The sequence below is a fragment of the Heterocephalus glaber genome, unplaced genomic scaffold (assembly GCF_053883595.1).
Source record: "Heterocephalus glaber isolate CG9 unplaced genomic scaffold, H.glaber_assembly_v1.0 deba00001429, whole genome shotgun sequence".
NCBI lineage: Eukaryota > Metazoa > Chordata > Mammalia > Rodentia > Bathyergidae > Heterocephalus > Heterocephalus glaber.
The window spans coordinates 28,721,811-28,741,225 of NW_028258294.1; the positions used below are offsets into that span (position 1 = coordinate 28,721,811).

The 19,415-nt window shown below is 41.8% G+C and overlaps 1 protein-coding gene across 2 annotated transcripts in view; it reads left to right on the forward strand.

Annotated features, from left to right (window-relative positions):
- The window catches only part of LOC110344323 (high mobility group nucleosome-binding domain-containing protein 3-like), a 638,706-nt gene extending 619,551 nt beyond the window's left edge, over window positions 1-19,155 (forward strand). For both annotated transcript variants that reach the window (XM_087212223.1, XM_087212224.1), the window contains 2 exons: window positions 9,270-9,381; window positions 16,692-19,155. The gene's annotated coding sequence lies outside the window, so the exon portion shown is untranslated. The remainder of the gene's footprint in view (window positions 1-9,269; window positions 9,382-16,691) is intronic.
- Window positions 19,156-19,415: the final 260 nt, after the last annotated feature.

Sequence of the window (19,415 nt, forward strand, 5' to 3'; positions counted from 1 at the left end):
ATTTTACTGGCTCCAAATGTCTCTTCCTTTGGGCTTGCCATGCCTTCTGAAATTCTGTCATTTGAGAATTAGCACTTTAGGGGAAAGTATGGAGTTTTCACAAATCTTCTGTTAAATTTGAAATAACCCCACTGTGACACTCTAAGAGCCTTTAGTAGTTCCAGTCATTTTCAGTGGTTATGCTACACACACAGCACATAAAAACATGTCACAGAGGTGTTTCCCTGATTTGCAGCATTCACAGGGCTCTCTGGCTTTACCAGCTTTGCCCTCTGCTTTCCCGAACTGTATAGAGTTTTTCTGGCTTCTGATCTCATGTTGCCATTTCCCTGTTGCTGGCTTTACCTCACTTGTCTGATTGACCCTTTGCATTCTTTCTCAACATGTTCAGAATGATTTCTGCCCGTTGATGTGCTCTAGATACTGCTGGGTAGATATCAGAAGATTGTCTGTGGTTGTTTCCTCCTTAATAATTCCCACATCTACCTGGCTCTTCAAAGGTCAGTACTGAGGGGAGAATGGGAGATCCTGAGAAAGGCCCTGCTGAGCAACAAGCCTTCCCAGCCAAGACTCTGGAGCCTATCCTATGGTGTGGATGGAATGTGAATATTTCTCCAAAGGGTTTCATGTGTTGAAATCTTGGTCTCTACTGTGATGATGCTGAGAGCTCATGGGACCTTTAAGAGGTGAGGGCTGGTGGGAAGTCATTAGGTCTTTGGAGGCACTTCCCTTAGCATGGGTTAACTTAATTCTCATGGGACCCTGAGTTAGTTCCTTTGACAGGGATTGTTATAGAAGAGTAATCCAGGTGTCACCACTCACTGTAGCTTCCTATCTTGTTGTGTAATCTCTCCTTCTCATGCTCCTGCCATGATGCCATCTGCCATGCTGAGAGGTGGCCAGAAGGGAGAAGTTTGAACTAGAATTGAGCCAATGCCAATGCCATGCCCTTGAACCTCTAGAATTAAGAGCTAAAGAAACTTTTCTTCTTGTATTACCCAGCCTCAGATATTTTGTTGCAGTAATGGGAAATGGAGTAGTACAGGCTTTTTCATAGTTCTAAGCCTGAGGCAGGACGTGCAGGGCAAGAATCAAAGGTGGACAACTCTAAAGGCAATCTCTGGCTCTCCACGTTTTATTACAATCACTTTTCCCAGACTTTAGTTCCTATTTTATTAAGGAATACTAGAATAGCCATTGAATTATAGAGGATTACACTTGAAAAGGACTTTTCTCTTTCAAGACCATGGAGGTAAAGGGCTTTCACCAAGATCATAAATGCAGTGAGTAACCAAGTTGGACCCAGCCATCAGTGCCCCTCTGCTGTCTTCTTTATTTGTTCTCAGGCAGCTGGCCTTTAGGAAGGCATCGTTTCCAGGGAGTGATTCGTGTGCACACAGTGGCTCTGAGATACAGCAATGACTGTACAAAAGAGTAACCTAGGCTGCCTATGCAGAAGACAGTCAATGGCAAAGAGAAGAGGACTCTGCCAACATATAGAAATCAGTTTACCTAAGGGTGGACATGGTAAAAGTACATGATTAATCAATTCCCTTATTCACTATGTGACTATTGTGCTGCTCAGAATAATACATGAAGCATTTCCTGCTAGGCAACCCTTAAGAGTCTGAGTCAGTTGCTGGATATTTCTCCATCTATCTAATAAATATTTTCACGTACCAACAATGAGCCCAGTCCAGGACTAGATACTGAGGATCCAACAGTGAACAAGATAGACTGGTGTCTACACTCAGAGGCCTTTCAATCTAATGAAGAGTACAGATAAATCCATTACTGTACAGGTCAATGGGTACTGCAATATAAACAAGTACAGAGGTTATGATAGGAGCGTCATATGTGATGTCCAAACCAGGATGCTTACAAAAATGAAAAAGCACTATTTACATCAGGACAAAAGGTGCAAACGAGAACCATCCTCAGCAAATTGGGACACCTGTTCACCCTAGTTATGAAAAACCAAGATAAGGTGGGGGCAGAGAGTTCTTCTTAGAAGAAAGGAGCTAGCTGCAAGTTGACTTGCAATAACTTTCCTACAGAGGACTCCCAGAATTCATATGGATAAGAAAATTGTAAGCATACATGATTTATAGTCTAACTTTATTCATCTTTCCCACTGGGCATGCAACTGATTTGAATTTATCCAATGTGACCCCCTTCCCCAAAGGGACCTCCATGCCTACAATAAGAGGATCTGTCAATTAGTTTTTCCCACACTCATCCTTTAGGAAGCAAAGCCTTTTTTAGAAAGTACCACGCATAAGTTCCAACATCAAAAGCATCCCCTGAATTATTAGAATTTTCTCTTTATCCAAGGCCAGGAGTGATCAGAACAAAATCACTTTTCCAAGTACCAGACCCTGTCAATATTTGTGCCTGTTCAATGAAATTTTTGCTCTCAATTTAATCAATGCTTTCCTGTAGTTTTTTTTTCACTGTGACTTCTCATCTCTTTGCTTCTATCCCTTTTTATCTGACTTTCATGTTTCTTGGCCCCAAGGCACGTCCCAGATGTTTCCCCCACTGCTGTTACATCCTACACATTGCCATATTAGCATTCTCCAATCCCATACTTCATCCATGGAACATCATCATCCACAGCAGAAAGAAAACTACAATACAGCTATCTGTGGGGAGAAAGGGTCCTTTTGCCACAGTACACTGCCAGGTTTGAAGTAGTATTATCGATTAATTAAGCTTCTCAAGAGACAGAACTGGCTATGAAGTGGTCACAACTCTAAGGTAATGAAAAATTGAGATGAGAGTCTTTTCAGGTACTACAGGGGGATGGAGTCTGGTGGAAAAATCAGGTGGGCAGTTGAAGTGATGGGAAGATAATTACAAAAACAATGACCTCTCATAGTCTGGTGTAAATTCAGCTGGGAACGTGATGCCTCCAAATCCAGACCTCTTTGACCTAGGGAGGTCTAGGTTTCTGAGCACACTAAGGTGAAAGTCAGAATTAAACAACTTTAACCTGTAAACCATTTCACCCAAACCAAGCAAATTATAAATTTTCTATGTGTAGTTAGTCTTGCCTTACTGCTTGGTTTCATACATAAATAAGATAAAGTCTCACTACATTTCATGGTAACTTCCTTATACAATTGAAATTAAATACACAATTGACAATGTGGAATTTGCTGTAAAGGGCAGCTTTTTATTTCAGCCACTTCTGGCAGGGAACATGCATATATGATGAGGAAAGGGGATGCGGGGAGAAGGGCCTGAGATGGTGGAACTGACTCCCACCATCAACAAAGACGTGCTAATCACAAAGGATTTTGCAGAGACCTTCCTGTTTGTGAGGTGTCCCTTCTCAGAAGCCTGTGGTGTGAAGGTCTGTGCCCTAACACTTAGGAGCGAAGCTTGAAGGTAAAAGTGGAAAGTGGATGATTGATGCATCCTATTTGGTCAAAGCAGCTATCTCATATGTATTAGATATGGAGCAGCTGCAGAGAGACACTGAGCAAGCTCCACAGGATGTCATTCACAATGCCTATATAAGGCCTTTCTGGGCAGCAGGGAGTGAGGGGCAGAGAGGAGTACAACAGACTCAAACTCACAATTAGATAAAGGGGAGGAGGCTCCAGGTCAGAGGTAAGGGACAGCGTCTTCTCCAGCCTCCTTTACCACCTAGCCCTGGGGGGCCATTATACCTGAATATTCTTAATAATTGGCTACATTGTATTTTGGTGTCTGTGTTCAGTTTATCCTCAAATGTAAATTCATTTCTTCCCCACTAATCTTATAAGTCTCAGTAAAATGCCAAATGCAAATTATAAAGAAATTGTAGCCCAGTGGAATAAACCAGGCTCTTACCTCACTTGCAAGGTAGTGCCCTAACAGAATCTACTCCTATGAGAAGGAGCCACCTCTTACAAACACCCCTCATATCTCTATGGGAAAGGCAATTTACCTTTGGTTCTGTGGAAAGGTCTGATGTTTTCAGATAGCCACTGTGAAGTAAAATTAAGAAGAACAACTGGCTATGGCATGACACTGGTGTTGGCAGGAGAGAGAGAGAGAGAGAGAGAGAGAGAGAGAGAGAGAGAGAGAGGAGAGAGAGAGATATCACCAGAAAACTGAGTCTCTGAGGTTTGCTGTTTCAGCAGGAACAGGATGCTGGTTCCTAAGCCAATATCTGTGGGTCAAACAGGGTGATTAAGGCCTGAAATATGAAGGATTTAAAAGCATTTATACCATCACTTCTGGTTTATTATCCAGATTTGTATTTTCTGCAGAAGGGTTGATGGCTTTGGTTTATGAGAACCAATTAATGCATGACAGATACCTGGAATCCTGTTCTGATTCTCATTCTCCAACCTTCTCTCCCCACTATCCATTTTTCTCTTTCTCTGACTCTCTCTCTCTCTCTCTCTCTCTCTCTCTCTCTCTCTCATACACATACACACACTCCACTGATAGTTGTACTATTACTACAACAGTTGAAACATTATCATTAGAAAATGGATGCGTTGGAAGTGCACACATAACAGAAGCAAGAGATGGGGTCCACAGGCTTCCTGAGCCATCCATAGTAGGTTGAAGATGGGAAAAATCTGGGAAGCATCCAGATAGGTAGTCTTCTTTTACACTTGAGGAAAATGAGACCTGAAGAGAACAGTCAGTGAACTGGGTAGTCTACAGAACTTCCTGTCAAAATCAAAATGAAGCTGATTTGACCCACAGCTTACCTATATCCCTTCATCTCCAGCCCACAACTGCACTTAGGTGACATCTTTTGTGTTCTACTTATACCTGAAGAAGGCTGCCACATTGGCCTGCAGCATTCATTCTAAGCCAGGATTTGCCACCAGAACAGGGGGAAGGAGGAAGAAAGTCATAAACTGGGGGCTTAGTTTTCTAAGGGCCTCATCTTGCCCTTCACAGTGCTGAGGAGAAGGGCTGATATTCAAAGTGCTGTGATGGTCTGTACAGAGCCCTACAGCCAGCTTGAGCAGGCCAGATCCAAACCAGATCTCCTTCTCAAGCCCTGGGTACTTCTTCCCAGGCCTCCCTGTTCCATTGTCTTCTGGGACCTCTAGCCTCAGTCCAAAATTCATTTTGGCCTCACAGGAATGACCCCAGAGGCTGTGGTTTGTTGACGGAGAAAGAGAGAGGATGGAGTATGTGCCCAGGCCATTCTAAAGGCCAGGCACTGAGCTACATTCCAAAATTTCCTTCTCTTCTGCTTAATACAAACCCAAACCAGCAGAGGAGAGCCACAATGAGGTCACTGCATTCCAAATGGATACAAAGTGTCTTTGTCCAAGGCTCCTAGGCTTCTGGCCCTGGCTAACTCTGGCTGGCAGGAGCAGACTGAATGTTCTTTCGCCATGGAAAAGAGAGCATTCTCAGAATCTCAGCACAGAGCATTGAAGAGCAAGTACTGTACACAGACTCGTTTAGGCACACACACACACACACACACACACACACATCTAGGAACAAACACTGAAGGATAAACATACCTGACATTCAGCCCAACATGATCTTCAGAAGATTCCAAAAATATTCCAGTCCTCCAAGGATCAGTGTCTTGGGGTTTGATCATTTCTGATTTCCTCAGTTTTCTTCTCTGTAAAAGGGGGATAACAATACACACTTGGAATGATTATTATAAATCTAGACAAAATTGTATAACCCCAATCTGGTATTTGCATCAATAAGTTACAATGTATGCTATTATTATTAGTTGGGGCAACTTTTCAGGACATAGTCATTCCTCCTTTCTCCTGCCTACCCAGAAAGGTTGGTATCCCTACGCCAGAACCCCACTGGCCATCTTGATGGAAAAAGTGCTGCCATTAGGAGGCATATGACCTGTCACGTGCCAGTTGGGGACTCTTCACCATAAATTAGGGATGGTGCAAGAGAGAATTAAGTTTTCCAGGTGACTCAGACTTTAACTCAACATTGTACAATGTGGATTACAAAGAATAAGAAACCAGTTTATAGAACCTGAGGAAGACTTAGGAAGATAAGCAGGACATGGAGAAAGAAGACAGAGCATACTGGCCATTCTTGGAGCCCAGCTACATTCTTTGGCTCCTAAGAGACAACTGTATAGCCTTGCAGCACATCTTGTTTTCCCATACTAACTTGAGTTGGTTTCTGTTGCTTGCAACCAATTTATCCACCCTAGGAAATGATGATGATGATGACAGTATCTCTACAGTGATGATCCTATGCATATAGAATATATCTCTGATCTCTGAATCCCCAAAGTGACTTAAGAATGTGGCTTTGTGTCCCTCTTTAAAAAAATAATGATATAACCAACCCTAGGGCAATCAACAAACCTTTCCTCACCACTATCATTAAATATGAGGAAGAAAGTTGACTGGGTATGAAAACAAAATACCTGTCTGATTCTCCTATTTACCTGAAGTCTGCTTTAGAATATACTAACTTTGCATGATTCTTTGGAGCTCTGTCATTTGCCTTGGACAAATAGTTTTGCTGAGCTTCAGATATGTTAAACGATACTACCATTGTGAACAGTTGCAGGTAAAGTTTCAGACAAAGTTGAGTGTTCAGTGAGTGGTAGTAATTATTATTAAGTTTTCCCTCTTTGTTATTGACCCACAAAACTTCCCAGTACACATTTCTAGGGTTCTTCTAATATTATCCCCAAATATAAAAGAAAAGACCCTGAAAGCAGAAGAGTATGGAAATTTTATTTCTCCATGGTTGGTCTCATGCAGTTCTAGAATGAGGATGCTGGTGGAGACCCTGCAGCCTTCAGTAGCTCCAGCTTGGCACTATCCAACCCACCCTTAGCCAGCATGGTCTTTCCTCTTCTTTTGGGCAGCCATGTTTACTAGTAGTCACCATTTTACTAAGAATTCTGGAAAGATAAAGACCAAACCAAAACTAGAACCAATGATCTCTCCTACTTGCAAGAAGCTTACAATAAATACTTTTATAAAGCAGCACAATTACCAGCTAGTGTGGCACAAATGAAAGGTCTGCATGCAATAAAGATCCTGAGTACAGAGCTAAGCAGAGGCTTAGTTCTCAATCATGGTTGGAAGGAATAAAAGTCAGAATGATGAAAGGGAAATTGGGAGGGAAGAAACTAGAGTTCAGAATGTGTAACATTCTTCACATGTCAATCAGTTATTCAAGAGAGAACACACTTAAGCAAAATTTTTCTCAAGTTATCTAAGAGTAGCTGTGTCATCTGAATGAACGAATTCTCTAATACAGATGCCTTCAACTTTGGCTGCACCCTGAAACCACCTGTTTTGTTTTGTTTTTTGTTTTTTAATATTGATAGTTGCTTGGTCCTGTCTAGAGAGAATGTGATTTCATTGGTCTGCCCAGGAATCAGGATTTTTTTCCAAAGCTCCTCTCAATTCTAATGTGCAGGCAAGACTGAAAATCACTGCTTTACACAATGAAGATAAGTAGGGTAGGGACAGAAAACCTGTGGGTGTTTTCTCTGTTGATGTGAACAGCTGAGTGTGGAAAGCTGGACAACTGGGGCCATGGGTAAAGGAGATAGTCTCATATATGTGATCCTCACACTTCCCCAGAATCTGATTTCACCCCTACAAGTGACCTCAGCCTAGGCATTCTTCCAACACCTGCTCTGTTGCCACACTGTTCAGACCTCCCAGGCTGATGCCCAGGCAGTAATGGTGCAGAGAGGAACTTTCAGTGCCTAGTGCCCGATAGACGACTCATTGTGAGAAAGGAAGGTCAAGCCCAGACCAGTGGGCGGCACTCGCCTTTGCTGGTGATCTGGACAAAGGGACTGTTGGTAACTGCATTTTTCCAAAGTTCAGATTATAATTTGAGCTCATTGATGCTGTTCTCATTTTGGCACATGTCAGGGCTGGGGAGAGGGATGCATGAAGAAGCAGGAAATAGCTTCATCTCATTGCTTCAAGCCCAAGGGAGCTCTGGAAACCTATCCAACTCTAACTCATTCCAACTTTAATTAGCAGACCCAATGTATGGTTTAGACCTAGAATGTCCCCCCAAATTTTCATGTGTGTGGAAGGTGATTGGGTCATGGAGGTGCAATACTCATTAATGGATTTATCCACTAATGAGTTCAGTAGCTAAATGTTGTGTTGGGAGGTGGAGCCTGATCAGAAAAGGCAGGTCACTGGGGGTGTGACCCAGGTTCTCCCTTGTCTCTGTTTCCTGGACACCATGAATTGAGCAGCTTTCCAGTTCTGGTATTTTATATCTATATCTCAGCTTTGGCTAATCTATAATCAACACCTGTTATGTAAGGCACCATGAACTGAAACAAGGGAATTACAGACAGACCCTCTGCACTAGTAGAGAACAGTTTCAAGAGGCTCATGAGTTGATTCCTTTCAGTGATCAACACCCATTTACCCACATTTAACCCTGCATCCATTCTGCACTGTATACCACATCCCCTCAGGTAGAGTTGATTGGATGAATGTTGAGACCCTGACCCAAAGTGGAACACTCAGAGGTTTCTCCCAGGAATTAGTGAAAAGAATTTCACTCTCTCCACATGACTGGAGTCCATGACTGGACCCTCACTGTGCTATAACTCAAGAGCTACTATGGAGTAGGCTTTCTGCTGGAGGTCCAAGAAGCAGAGAAGGAAGATGACACAAAATAAGCTGGAACAAATCTTTCATCTGGCATCAGTGCCCACCTGAGTCTCAGATATATTCCTGCCCTTGGGTTCTACAAGACATTGGTACAACCTTCAGTATAATAATAAATTATACTTTTAAAATGTGAGCAGTCTTTCACGATTTCATTCCTTTGTGGAATCTAAAAATGACAAATTCATAAGAAGAGTGGTTACTAGGGGCTGGGCCAGGTAGGAGGGTGGGGATTGGAGAGGCATTGGTCAAAGGATATAAAATTTCAATTAGACAAAAGGAATCAGTTTCAGACATCCACTGTAGAACTATAATTGACTATGGATAACTATAGTTAATATCAATGAGTTGTATACTTGAAATAGCTTCAAGAATAGATTTTAAGTGTTCTTACTACAAATAAATATGAGAAGTAATATATATGCTACTTGACCATTCCATGATATGTTCATATTTCAAAAATGTCATATTGTACAACATAAATGCTATGGTTTGGAAATGTCCCTGAAAGGCTCATAGTTAAAGGCTTGGTTGTCATCCTGTGGCATTGTGGCACAACCTTCAGGATGTGGAGCTTAGTGGAAGGAGGTTAGGTCACTGGGGAGATACTGGAACTCCATTCTCTTTTCTTTGTCTCTCTCTTAGCTTCTTGACTACTGTGAGGTGAATGGCCTTTTGCAACATGCACTCCCACCATAATGTACCATATGTCCAAAGCATCGTGGCCAAGCAACCATGGACTGAAACCACTGAAACTGTAAGCCAAAATAAACCTTTCTTTCTTTTGAAAAAATAATGTAAGCTGTCTTGAGTTTATTTCTATGATTCAGAACTAGTAATTATAAAAATTTATATTTATGTTACACTTACTTATTGCCAGACACTGTTCTAAGCTCTCTATATTAACTCATTTAATTTTCATAGTATACTTCTGAACTACTACTATTATGATTTCCAATTTATAGATAAGGCAACTGAGGTACAAAATGATTAAGTGAGTTACCTTAGATCACAAAGACTAAATAATATTTAAAAATACAGCCCTTGTGGGACCATATTCAGATTCTACTTACAACATTCTTGTAAAAACTCCATCAAGGGACAAGCCACTAGGTTTTGAAGTTAATACTGACATAAGACATTGGGCAAAGTGCTCAAAAAGCCACAGTTTAAAAAATATAAGGAGCAGTTAGTGTGGGCCAGGGAGCTTTTCTAGAGAAGGTGGAATAAATGTGGAGAGGAAGATCAGGATGAGCACCAAAAGAATGGTCAGCCAATAGCATGGAGATGACAGTGACCAGCATGGGCCAGAGCAGTGAAGATCTCAGTCTGACTGGCTCAGAATCTAGGTGCTAGGTGCCCTGAGACTCATAGCAAGGACAGGTATGGCAGAGCCATGCTCCCTAAAGAATTACAAAGACAAGAGAGAGCAGTCCTCTGCCCCAGGCCAGCAAACCTGTCTGTGGATTCTGAAATACAGCCCAGGTTGCAAGGCTACATTGCCAGCCTCGTTTCACAAAAGTAAATACTCATCACTGAGAAATACAGAAAGGAACAAAAGCCCCATGATGCTTCAAATCCTTTTTCTGTGGTGTTTGCATAATGTGGAGCTTTCACGTGCTCAGGAGGCAAATGATGGGGGGAGCAGGGAAAGATCCAGGATGGAGCCTCAAGCATTAAAGTAAAAAATAGATTTCAATAAAACATGATATAAAAACAAGAAATAACTGTAAATGGAATTGAAAGAAAATGACATAAAACTCCAGCACAAGGCTGCTCATTGCAATTCTGGAAACTTTACTTCCCACAGCTGCACAGCCTTCAGTATTCAGGACTCTTTTTCTTTTCACTCTTGTGAATTTGTTACTTGTGGTGACATATGGCAGCTCTCTGGCTTCACATAGCTCCTGTTGTCCCTCTAAACCTCAGGTGACTAAGGCTGGATGAATTTCCATGCCTCCCCAGGAAGAGGAGCATGACCTGGTTACAACTAATGGGGAGGTCAGGGCCAGGATTGCAAGGGCTCCTATAGAGAGGGCAGATGTGGTCCCAGAAGGCTGTGGTTGCGTGACCAGGTTTTAAGGGAGTCAGAGTAGGTTAAGATAGGCTGGGGCTTGTCTCAGGGTGACAGAAAACTTATAACACCCCTGCAAAGGCAGCACAGGTCCTCCCTAGCCAAAGTGTGTCTGCTGGAAGCCCTGGCACCTGACATCCATACATTTTCCTAATACAGTCCTCAAGTTCCTGTCTGATATCTTCTTCTTCTGGAACATTCTGTTCTTTCCTCTCTGGGAAATTAGCCAGGCCATGTCCACCCTGCCAGCCACCTCTCTTCTATCAGATTGAAGGAGGTTAGAGTCAGTGACCTGTAAATTCTCCTTCCCCTCCCAGGGTATACCTTGGAATTGTTAACATAAAATGCTTCTTCTTGACGTGATTAGAGTGGGAAGATTCCTTTTTTGTTGGAGGTCTTACATCTGTTATCTTCTTTATTTCTCATCTTAAACCTAAGTAATAGGAATAACACCTCATTTTACATCTGGGAAAACTAAGGCTTGTAGAGGTTAGAGGAAATTGTATGGTGAGGAGACCGGTACATGTAAGCATAGCCTAAGTGAATAAAGCTGATTTTGTCTCATTTCTTATTTTTGCAGCAACAAACCTTAAGCAAGTGACTTACTCCCTTGTTAAGAATAATGAGATAGTACTGCAGACACCACAGTACATAATAAGCACTTAATAAGTGGTAGCTGCTGGCGGCAGTAGTCATTGTTGTAGAAAGTAACTTGCTCAGGATCGTATGGCTACCAACAGATTGAAGTAGGGTGTAAGCCTGATCTCTCACTCCACAAAGTCTACGTACTTTCCATTAAGTTGTGCTCTCTCACTGAGTGTATCAGGAACAATAAAACTAACCACTTATTGGACATTAACAAAGTGCTAGGTATTGGGTTGGGTACTTTGCATGAATGATTCCATTCAACTTTCTTAAGAGCTACAAGGTAGGTGGCATTATTCTCCTTATTTCTACATGTGGAGACTGAGGTAAAGTTTCTATACCATTCAGCTCCAGATAGTAAATTCAGAGTCAAAACTTGATCTCCCAGTTCTCTTACTCCAATGTCAAACTGTTAAACCCTGCACATCCCACCTTCAAGCTACAATATATTTTAACCTCTGTTCTTAACCCATTGCTAGGTATATACTCAACAGTCAAGTCATCAGAGACTTCATCAGGCCTGAGCTGCTCCTGAGAGGAGTGGAAACCATCCTGAGGATAAAGAGTCTGGTGGTTTTTTCAGATTAGGGCAGGTTTGTGGAAACATGGCCCATTTCAGAGGTCAGCATGCTTCTCAGAGTTCTCCAGCTGACTTAGCCCCTTCAGACAGGTCTGATGGAGAAGGCTTTGTCCTTCAGAGCCTGGATTCAGGGAGACTTTTTCCTACCTGCCCAGTATGTGGGTGACTAATTTTCCAGTCTCCAAATCTGGATCCATGCCTACCTATAAAGGGAAAGATCAGATTGTGGGTCTTCATGCAAGAGAGTGCCTCAGCCTTGAGCACAAAACCAAGTGCTGAGCAGTGCAGGAGAGGAGTATAACTTGGGACCACCCTGTCAGAGTTCTAGTATTCCTCAAATGAATGTCACAAGGTATTGCTGCACAGAGTTTGAGATTACAACACAGGTAGAACCACTCAGTTACTCTAGACAGGGCTACTCCAGACAGGGGACAGCTTCTCCCTAGGAGGAGGACAGAGTCACCTACCACAAGCAGAGTTTTGCTGAAAATTCAACCCTGCCTTTTCTGCTGATTCACTGAAGACAGTGGCCACCAAGTACCCTGAAAGCCTGTCCTCCAAGTGACACTGCACTGAGGAGGCCAAGAAGATTCTTCAGGATGGCTGAAGTGTAGTTCCTGCAGGGCTGCCAGGGTGTCGAGTTTAGCATAGCTGGCAGAGATTGGAAATGAGAAAGTCGGCTCTGTGTCAGAAGAAGCCCTTTTGAAGTCTCTGCTTTCATCTCCTGGTGCTCTCCCAACCAGAAGTGACAAGGAGAGATAAAATGCAATTTATTCACAAGCCCAGGAGGCTCATTTCCAAACACAATCACTGTGCCAGGCAGCAGGCCTTCTTCAAGAAAGACAAAAGAGAAAAAAGAAAAACTTCAAGAAAAGAGATGCTTCTGAGGAGAAGCAGGCCATTAGAGAAGGGCTTTGTAGGATGGCCTGCTAGGCAGGTCCAGAGAGCTAGCCTCAAAGCAAACTATGGGGCTCTGTTCGGGCCTGAGAGATCTCTGTCCTGGGCCTGCCCAACAAAAGCAAATGGCAGCCTTAGGGGATGGCTCTTATGATGTTAGAAACAAGGGAGCAAGTAAGAAATAAAGCCACAGGTGCTGGGCCTCTAAGGAATCAGGGCTCTGAAAAATAAAGTCAGGGCTCCCTCAGTGACTTCTTCAGCCCCGAGGCAGGCTCTTCTGGTTCACCAACCTAGATAGGACAGGTCGGGGTACAGGGCTGTGGGCATTCTCAGGCAATCCATGAGGCTGGAAGAGTCTTCTGGAGCCACTCTTGCAGCAGCAGGGGGCAGTGGCTTCCCCTCTCTGAGTCCCTCTGCTCTTCCTTGAGGGGGAGAAAAGAATATCTACTACATACTATTGGTTCAGGATTAAAAAAATAATGTGTGGAAAATACCAAAGCAGTGCCTGACATTCAAAAGGTATTCAAAACTTTTTTAACGTTCCCTCTTCCTACAGTGTGCTACCCTTGTTTGTTCTCCAGTCAGTTTTAAACCCATCCACTGGTCTCATTTCAGCTTCTAGATGAAATCTTCCCTACCCCTCCCAGACCCTCAGGTACAACTTCACTCACATTACCATCATGCCTGTTAGACCATCTCTCAGACAAACATGACTCATACTTAGACCAAACCCCAAATGTTAAAATCAGCATTGGGCCAGAACCAAATATCACCATTATGGCATGAGTGTCTGAAATTCAAGAACAAGTCTGAAATGTTACCAGCAATAGTCATTACTATAATTGTATCACTAGAAATTTTTAGTTGTTACATTTCATACATTATCATTCAGGAGCAAGGAGCTGTCTGATCCTACCACAGTCCTTAAGCTTCTGAGGGGCTCTTATTTTCAACCGCGGTGAGTGGCAGAACAGAGTATTTATATTTAGGGCCTGGCCCAGTTGTTTCCAATACATTTTTTCCTTTTGTGCTCATATTTTTTATTATGTCTTGACAGAGGGTGGTTTATCATGGATATTGTTGCACATGATTTTTAAGATTTTTTTTCACAGAATCCTAAGATTGACATATTCTTCATTCAAACTTGAAAACATGAACAATTTGCAAATAGGAATGACTTATGACCTAAATGGAATTTAAAAATAAAACCCTAAAAACAAATTTTAAAGGTCATTTTGATTAATGTGATAAAAACTAAAGCTGCAAACAATTCTAGATAAGAATTATGTTGTAACCTAATCTCTACATTCAACTTGTGTTGTTATTTAAAATTTTACAAATATTTCTTTCCTCATAAAGGACAGAAGCTTCTTCCTGAAGTTATCTAGCCAACACATTGTATGTTTTATTTTCCATTTAACTCTTTGCTTTCAGAATGGTCATGAGCTGTTGCACCATTTTAATTTTGTAATAATAATTATATACCTACCCCTCAACAGATTTCAACATATAAAGCACATAGGAGACTTTTTATTTGACTTTTCATATATTTGTGTGCCACCATACTCATATTTTAAAGGGCATTTTTAAATGGAACCAAGTCTTAGTGGAATACATCTTTGTATCACTGACCTTGGTATGCTGATTTTATATATTAGTCATCTATATGCTCCCAGCAGCTCTACAAAACCTCAAAAATGCAGCTGAAGTGGCCACTGAACTCTCAGCCCTCCAAAGGCCAATGCTAAAATCAGCCCCTCAGAGCAGATGTCAGGCAGAGCTGAAGGTCAGAGTGTGGCACTGCTTGAAGCAGTGTCGGGGCCCTCCACACTGCCTCAGTGGAGATGGCCTCCAGGGAATGAGTACTAGCCTGTTCTCTTCTAGACTCTAATGTCATGGCATGCCTTGGGCCAGAGTTTCTTCCAGCTTCTTTCACACAAGTTTTGGCCAGAGGCCCCCTGGTTGCCATGATATTAATGATGCCCTTCCTAATGTCAAAGGCCTTCCATACTTCCTAAAGCCCACTTATTATTCTCCTTTCCCAGAAAATACCTGGACCCAGTAGAGCTCCCCTTTTTACACTCCACAATGGTGGTCATGTTTCTCAGCAGCAGAACCACCATCCCTGAGAACCTTTGGTCATCCACTAAGCATTACAATCGTTTTCAGTGACATAAAATAACAGGCAGTAACAACACAGAATAAGTAGCACACATTCCAGATCATTAACTTCTCCTAGAGGCAAACACACAGAGAAAGTTCTTTCGAGAAGTTTTTGTTAGTTGAGAGGCTATGGGAACTTCAAAAATATGAGAAAAAGATACATAAATAATTTCCAAGAGAGTTAGCATTAAACAGACAAGGCATGTGTTGTAATTATCTGTTTGTGTATGTTTGCGTTCATCAGACTGGAAACTCCTTAAGTTAAAGGGCTAAGTCCTTTTGTCTTTCTATGCTCAATTGTTACAGTAGACTCTGCTATACCCCAGGGGCTTAATAAACATGGAATAAATGAAATAAAGAGAAATTTTTCAAAGGTAATCACAATTTCCCATTTGAAAACTCCTCTAGGGATGGAATACCTGGTCCAGACTAGAAGCCCTCTAGGCATCAGCTACCAGTTCTGGCCCAGAGCTGTCTTTTCAGTTTCCTGGTCACAGGACTCAAGGCCTCAGCCACTGAGGTAGAAGGAGCATAGCTGGACACAGAAGAAGAGCATGCTGACTTCCCTTATTCACTTCAGAGAGGCAGCGAAGCAGTCTGCTCCTGGCTGTTTCCACTTCCATTTTTAACAGTGCAGCTTCAATCTAGAACCCCAGTTGGCAAGAGCCACTGCCATCTCTTACTGATGGAGCTCACATGGACACCAGGCTGAATAGAGCCCTGAGTTCCTGGCACCATGCAGGGGTCAGGCACTATCTGGGGCTCCATCAGATCAGAGAAGCCTGCAGGACTGTCCTCCCCTCCATGAGCTCACAGAGAGTGGGCACAGACACATAGATAACTCTCTCTTCCTCTCTCCAAGCTCCCCATCTCTCCCATCTTGTTCTCACTCTCTCATAGTTGGCTACTCACCTGGGTGAGTCTATATTTAACTCTCTAAGGCTCATTAACTACAAAATCCCTAACTTTACCACCAGACCAATTCAGAGGAGTTATTTTTTGCCTAGAGTTATTCTTCCTTTTGAGTATTAATTTCCTTTAACACTTGCCCTATTAATCACTTTAACAATGAAATTAAGACAATTATTTTCATGAGATAATGGGTGATAAAGAGCAGACGATACACATTTATTACACAGTAGGCCCAAACGTCTTGATAAAAGTCAGCCCTGTCAATAATATATTAGGTAGGAATGCACTCCCGGAGGGTCAGGCTGAGGAATGTTCTGTTTCACTGATTTAAATATGCCTGCTTCTGTCAGTGCTGCTGCATTTATGTTTTCAGGCCCCATAAAATACAGTGCCAGTCACTGAGATGGACGGGGTGTTATTTTCCTCTGGACTCCAGCAGCAATTGCCAGAGATGTCCACTTTTGATGCTCTTTCCCCCCAGAAAATACTATTCCTTCTGTACTGTCTTCTTGCTCTTTGTTCTCTCTACCTCTTCAGGTCCTACCTTCTTTACTTTTTCCATCCTGCCCCTGATCTCTTCCCACTCCTTCTCTTCCTTCTGACTCCCTCACCTTTCACCTCCTTTCACCTAGCTAGACAGGGAGGAGGGCTAATGGAAATTTGTTTTCTAGTTTTAAATTATCCTCTTGTCCCCTAGGTTTTTTTGTTGTTTTTGTTTGTTTGTTTGTTTGTTTGTTGCTGAGATGATTCTAAGTTCTCTGGCATAGCCCACTTGCTCTTGTCTGTTCTCTTCCAGGCTAATGAGGAGGTTTCTATTCCCATGCCACCCTGGTTTCTGGGCACAAGGAGCCACAGTGCATGCTGGGACACACAGGAACTGAGATGAGACCCAAGGAATTCCAACTTCCATTTGCCTCTCACTTCTGTTTTGAATGGCCAAGGCTTCTGTCACTTCCTTGCTTCATCCAACACCTCAATATTTATCCCTCTCATCAGCTGCGAATTATACAAAAATTTTAGTAAGGGGAGGAAGTCCATTCCTTTGGCTTAAAAGCAGAAAGAGTTACAGCAATTCCACTTGTAGGCATATACATACACAAAAGTACTAAAATCAGAGACTGAAACATATTTGTACATCCATGTTCATAGAAGCATTACTCATGATAGTGAAAAGGTGAAAATAACCCAAGTATTCATCAACATGAATAGTTTGTGGTATATACATATACATCCACAATAGAATATTATTCAGCATTAAAAATGGAATTCTAAAACATACAATCCTTTGGATGAACCTGGAAAACAAAAGTATGTGTGCTATTGTAGTTTCTTACATTCAATATTTATTTGAGATACACACATGCATTTGTGTGAAGCTGCAGCTTGCTTATTTCATCCTGTACAGTACTCCACGGTGTAGATGTACTTTCACACAGATCTCTTGTCTCCACAGAAGCACCTGAGGTGGCATGTCTGTGCCTCTTATGCTCATAACAAACTACAGGTCAGAAAGGTTAAGTGATGCGTTCAAGGTCACAAAGCCGGGAAATATAAGAGTTGAATCTGAAACCCCAGTTTCATGACTCTTGGTCACAAATTAAAAGAGAAGAACTGGAAAGACCTTAGTATTGGAGTCCCCTTAATAAAGTTTTCCATGGCTGCATCTACCATAGGTCAGATACAGACTGACAATATTAAAGGGAAAATTTCAGACATAAATAATCCATATGTTTTAAATAATTTTTATTATAATATGTTGCTGTAATTGTCCTGTTTCATTATTATTTGCTGTTAATCTCTTATTGTGCTTAAGCTATAAATTAAGTTTTACCATAGGTAATATGTATAGGAAAAAACACAGTACATACAGGGTCCAGGACTATCTGAAGTTTCAAGCTTCATGCATCCACTGAAGGTCTTAAAACATGCCCCCACAGAAGAGAGTGGAACTACAATGCTGCAACAGTTAATATTTTTGAGCATCTACTACATGCAAGGCCCTTTACTTGTATAATCTCATTTAGGCCTTATGAGAAAGGCACCATTTAGTCCTTATTTACACTTTCAGTTTCTCACACCAGAGAAACTATTCGGTATTTATACATGTGTGTCCTATTTATTTCACTTAAGAGTATTGCCTCAATGTGCATCCACTTAGCTATAAATCTCTCTAATTTCTCATTTTTTATGGCTGAGTAGTACTCCATGTATAATAGGTAATGTGAAATAGGAAGAAAAGGGGCAAAGGGGAAGGAAGTGGGAGGGCTAGGGGAAAGGATAGAAGGGAGTGGGATTAATATGAGAAAATGGAAAAATAGGAACAAAATCTTTGTAAATAGGGAAGAATGGGGGAGTTGAAGGGAGGGCTGGGCAAGGGTGAAAAGTAAGAACCAAGAGAGACTATGTAAAGGTGCAAATTTCCAATGATGAATGTCGTTATATTGTATACCTAAAATGTACCAATGATTAAAATGAATAATTGAAAATGTAAAATAGGAAGAAAAGGTCCAAAGGGGTAGGGGTAGTGGGAGGGGCAGAGGAAAGGAAAGAAGGGAAAGGAAAACTGCTGAGAAATGGAAAAAATGGAAATAAAGTCTTTGTAAATAGGGAAGGGTGGAGGGGGTGAAGGGAGGGCTAGGAATGGGGAAAAAATAAGAACCAAGATGCATTATGTAAAGGTACAATTCCCAATGAGAAATGTAAATGTGTTGTATACCTACAATGTACCAATAAAATAATTTAATAAAGTGCAAAAACAAAAGATGAAATACATTCAAAACAAAACAAAACAAAAAAAGAGAGAGAAAGGCACCATTATTAAATCCACCATACAAGCAAGGAAAATTAAGTGTAGAATGGCTAAATCAATTGACCAAAATCACATGGCTGACAAATGGAAGAAGTGAAACTCAAACTCACCTATTGTTTTAGCACGTGTGGCCTAATAAGTATGGTTCATTGCTAACCAAGATCAGAGGCTCAGTTGATGAGAGTGCTTGAGGCCCAGAACAGAGAAGGGTCCAGTAATAAGAGGGATTTGGGCAAAAGCAAGTGGATCTTGTGGAATAAATTTCAAGCGACAGTGCCGAGTTTCAAGCCAAAGCCAAAGTCACTACACAGGACACAGAAAATATGTCTCCCCATTACACTTATATGTGTGTAGGCCCTAGGAAACTGACACAGAGAAACACTTCTGCTTGGATAGGAAAAACTGTATAATGGATGAATGAAGGGAGCATGGTTCAGGCTGGGCAGGAATTCCCTCGGTCTTATCTAGAAGGATTTACTGACTAAAAAGAGGGTGAGTCAAGTGATCAATTTATGCTTTAAATTAGGGGCAGGTCAACTGGAAATGGTGAAACCTGATCCTTGTGATCAGATAATAGCATAAAACCCAATGAAACAGGATGTGCTCTTAAATGATGGCATATGATCTGCTGCTGAAATTGTGCCCTTGGAAGGACTCAGAAAGCAGAAGCCTCCTTTGGGGGCACCTACAACATGGCTGAAAGAGAAGACC